General features: G+C 44.9%; 1 non-coding gene across 1 annotated transcript; it reads right to left on the minus strand.

Moving 5' to 3' along the window:
- Positions 1 to 4,397: 4,397 nt before the first annotated feature.
- On the minus strand, positions 4,398 to 4,472 carry Trnat-ugu. Its single transcript has one exon. It is a non-coding gene; the product is annotated as a tRNA-Thr (tRNA).
- Between the last annotated feature and the right edge of the window lie 425 nt (positions 4,473 to 4,897).

Raw genomic sequence — 4,897 nt, forward strand, 5'->3', positions numbered from 1 at the left:
ATAGTTCTACCATTTTACAATTGATGACTTGCAGTTCCTAGGGTGATATTCACCGTCAAAATAGCGGAAGCGTAATTATCTCCGTGTCTTCCACACTTTGTAAGCGCCGCATTTTTACAATTACATGACTGTTTTCAAATTTATATAGGAAAATAAACTTATTTATAGTCATAAAATGTTCTCTTATCACACAGATTGGCAGCAAACCACGCGTAACGCATCATTTCGCCAAATGTTGGTGAGGATTGCTGGTGATATACAATTGAATGTATTTGGATGCCGACTTCTCGGGACTTTTGTAGCTTCTGGATCAAATTCTTTACCTGAAGACAGAAACAGACATCGCAGGGTTGCGCTAGATGAGCCCATTTGCGGGAAATCCCTATATACTGCACGGTGGCAAACATTCTTCGTCTTGAAAAATCTCGTCGTATAGTTGTGGATTTGTAGGTCCTCCCTACGAGTCAATTAACATCAGAATTTATTCTCTTGCATATATGGCATCACCATATCGGTCAAAAAATTCATTTTCACATATTTTATTAAAATATTAATAAAAACAATGCATTGAACTTTATTTCAGTGTATTTGCAATGTAAAAATCGAAAATTAAACGAGTTCCCGCATAGGTATTCGACTTCCCTACACCCGGATTACCGTTCTGTGCTCTTTCCGCTACGTCGAGCGCTGCCTGGAAAGTACTTTAACATAAATAGCTCATGCCTCGCCCGACCCGCGCCAAAAATGCGATTTTCTCTTATCGTTTGGCCATCTGGGGCTCCCATTTCTGTCTCTTTCATTTATGTTCAAGCCCTGTCTATTCTATAAATTTGGGCGAAATCGGTGATGACGTGTAGGCGCGGCCCCCTTGTTCGTCGCCTGTTGTCTGCGTTTCCCGATTACGACTGCGGAGCGGAACCTTGTCGTTGTTTTCGGCCAAGACGTGTGACCTAAGGTACTTTCACAAAGGTCATAAATTTTGGATATTGCCGATGATGTAGCACGCCAATGTCGCCAGCCGGATTGCAACAACATGTTGGACTACGTTGGTGGTCAGTTGTCCGATAATGTTTTCAGCAATACATTTCCAGTCCGGAAGTATTCACACGAGTCCCGCTATAGCTGCGAAAGCGAGCTAGCGGAAGCGAGTACGGTCTCCTGCATTTCTACTCCTAACTAAAAAGTTAGCAGGAAATAGAAAAATCACGCTTTGTGAATCTATACTTCTTTCAAGTAAGCGAACTCGTTCCGATACTTCAACTCGTTGACTGATGCCTGATACATCTGTTTTTCACAATGCTGGAACACTATTTTGAATCTACAAACAATCCCGTTGACAGAACATCCGCAACTGGGGATTATAGCAGAGGTTGAAAAGACCGCTTCAGTTGTAAATTACTTTATTTTCACACGACCGGTTTCGGACTGTTATAAGCCCATCCTCAGGTCTCGTAGCTCTTCTGTGGTCCCCGAGCGCTCATAGGCAGCACACCGCGCTCGGGGACCACAGCACAGCTGCGACACCTGAGGATGGGCTTATAACAGTCCGAAACCGGTCGTGTGAAAATAAAGTAATTAATAATATATATGAAGACAGTAACTGTTCTCGAAAGAAGCTTTTCCCTGGAATAAATGATGACTAACTGAAACCCTCAGCTGCCGACAGGTGTTGTTGATATACCTCGATGTGGACAGCTGAAAATGTGTGCCCCGACCGGGACTCGAACCCGGGATCTCCTGCTTACTTGGCAGACGCTCTATCCATCTGAGCCACTGAGAACAGAGATGAATAGCGCGACTGCAGGGACTTATCCCTTGCACGCTTCTTGTGAGACTCACATTCCAAACTGTCCACATATATATATAGGTAATGTACCTTATAGACATCAACAACACCTGTCGGCAGCTGAGGGTTTCAGTTAGTCATCATTTATTCAAAGTAATTAATAACTGAAGCGGTATTTCCAACCTCTGCTATTTTGAATGTTTCGTTCAAAAGCAACTCATTTGAATACTGATATGAATATGAAAGACCGTATACCAGCTACAACCAGAATAGCGATCACCCTTCAGCTTTTTGTTACTGGTGATTCACACAGTAGTGAAACGTATTTTAAAGTGTACTTCTCATCGACATGTCTGGTGATACCGTACCTTTCATTACAATTCATTAAATTAGTGTGAAACAACAATGAAATGTTATTTTCGATTTTTTGTTGTAGTCCAGCATTAAACTGAGATAACAATGAATTTCATAAATTAAATGTAAACTGTAGGTGACCACTGCTGTCAGCTGCAGCGGGACATTAGGCGGAAACAGCGGCGACGACCGAAAATGTGTACCGGACCGGGAATCGAACCTCGGATCGCCTGCTTACTAGGCAGGTGCGTTAACCATTGCGACATCCGGGACACAGCGTTATCGCAACTGGGTGGACTATCTCGGCACTCCTTACGGCCGATCCACATTCCCGCCGATCGCCACCTATACGCAGTCCCTGTCCATTTACTCACAGTTCGCTACTCAGATACCCACAGGAGGTCGGACGTATTTGTGCTTCCGCAGTGAAGAAAGTGAATCATTGCCCAACTAGGCATTACAATTATATGAATGCGTGGCGTCTGTTCTTTCGGACATCGGTGAGCGATTTGATTATCTGCTCATTTCTTGCCTACTATTGAGGAGAGTAAAAGGGCTGCTAACACGGGCAGAAGGCTTCAAATGACCTTGTTAAGAAACGGATTTGTCCAGGTGTTCGTCCCGTGGTCCGACTTGATCACAGTCAGGAGGGAAGTGGGTCCCGAGAACAGTGCAGTTGGCGGAAATGTTTGCGGCAGGTTCATAACCTACGCTTTGACGGCAAATTCAATTTACTTCTTTGACGGCAGCTGCCGCTAAGCCACTGCAAGTCGCTAGTGTTATCTGCGCATGACGCGCATGACGAATTAACTTTCCTGTACACAGATCTAAGAATGGGCCACCACAGTGCTGCTGGACCATCGTCAGAAACTTCTATACATTTCCCTACAGGTCTTCTTATCCAATCAAATGAGCCTTGCGTGCCTCCAGTGAGTGGAACACGGCTAGCAGTCGACATCAACATCTTGGACGTTAAGATGCGTTATGAGTGCCAAGAATGGGAAATTCCTCTAGGGCTCCCTGTACTGAAGTAACTGAACCGAAAGTCTCGCTGGTCATTGTGGCAATTGCTGAGTTTCGTCCCGTCCATGCAGAGGTTTTCTAAAAGTGGGGAGTTAGTTTTGGAAGGAGATAATATTGCGCATTTGCCGACCTGCCGTGGAGGAAGACAGACTTGCCCACCAGCTACACAGTGAAAGAGACTTTGGACTTGGCGCCGACTGGGGCATACTTCTGAGCAGTTCGCAATTTGTGATATTTGCTACACACCTTGTGTTATCTCATTAATTGTATTGTTTCGTGGATCTTGGACTTTTTTACTTTGGTTTTACGAACTGCGTAGACTAGGAAAGCTTGTAGCGTATTCCAAACAGTCTTCCACGTAGCTAAGGTACCTCTCTAGTGTTAGCGGGACATTCGCGATTAAACTGAGCTTCGAGAGAGCTTTGTGTTTCAATATTTTGGGTGACTGTGATAGTTCTGTTGGAGCAGTTCCTCAGTCAACAATATGAGACTCATTCTCTGTAATTTTAATGTGTTATTTATTGAGATCTCAGAGTAAGTAAATGACTTGTTAAACTCAGACTTGATCGAAATCTCAGTGCGAAACTATTGTTTTACAACTGATCCTGATTAGGTGACCGTCTAAAAGCAAATGTTATCCCTGCTTCCCTAATCTGTTTATCTCCCTGTGACGGTGTTTCATTGCAAAGCAGGTGCCAAGCCTTTTTGTTTAAGTGTTAAATGTGAGTGTATTTTGATTTGTGGTTATGACACGATTTACGATCATCGCACTGAGCTCGTCACAGTATTTTAATCGCAGGCTGGAAAGAGACCTTCAACTATAATAAAAGAGACGATTGGCGATGTTACAAAGAGATCGGCTGCACAAGCAGAATACTTTAAACACACTATGAAAAAGATAAAAGAAGCGATGAAAAAGGGCCAGGGGAAGCTATATAGCCCCAGCCCTGGAGATGGTTGAACGAAGCTGACGGTCAACTGAAGTAGTCGCCGGTGTCACGTCTCCATAATACACCGTCCCAGAACCTCCAACCACACATGAGGCGTGCTTAGCAAACAAATGACACTCTGTTGTGGCACGTACAAAAACAATCAGATTTACTTATCTTGAGCTAACACGAGGCAGCTGATAGAGGCGCCTGTCTGCGGGCAAACCTGGAGGTGATATGATAAATCAAGGCCCTAAGCTGTCCACGGGCGTTGATATACATCAACTGGGACGGTTGAAAATGTGTGCCCCGACCGGGACTCGAACCCGGGATCTCCTACTTACATGGCAGACGCTCTATCCACCTGAGCCACCGAGGGCACTGCGGACAGTGTGACTGCAGGGTTTTATCCCTTGCACTCTCCCGGTGAGACGCTCATTCCCAACTTAATGTCCACACACTACATTCGTAGTGCCCCTGCCCATTACACTCATTACTCGCGGTAGACAATCTTACCGAGTCCCGTAAGAGTTCGGGCAAAGTGTGTGCATCCAGCACAGAAGAAGGTCAATGGCCGGTTAGCCGTAACTATATGAAGATGGTGTCTGTTCTTTCAGACATGTCCGAAAGAACGGATGGCATCTTCATAAACATAGAGGTTGTGCGACGACGGAAGTGTACCCACAACAGGAAGAAAAAATCTCTCCTCTGGGCCCAGGAAACAGGAACGCCTCGTCCGCTGCCAGTACTGCCCTGCCAAAATGTAACAGAAAGGAAACAGTAATCTGCCCAAATAAGGCTACGA

The sequence above is a fragment of the Schistocerca piceifrons genome, chromosome 2 (assembly GCF_021461385.2).
Source record: "Schistocerca piceifrons isolate TAMUIC-IGC-003096 chromosome 2, iqSchPice1.1, whole genome shotgun sequence".
In the NCBI taxonomy this organism is placed as follows: Eukaryota; Metazoa; Arthropoda; class Insecta; order Orthoptera; family Acrididae; genus Schistocerca; species Schistocerca piceifrons.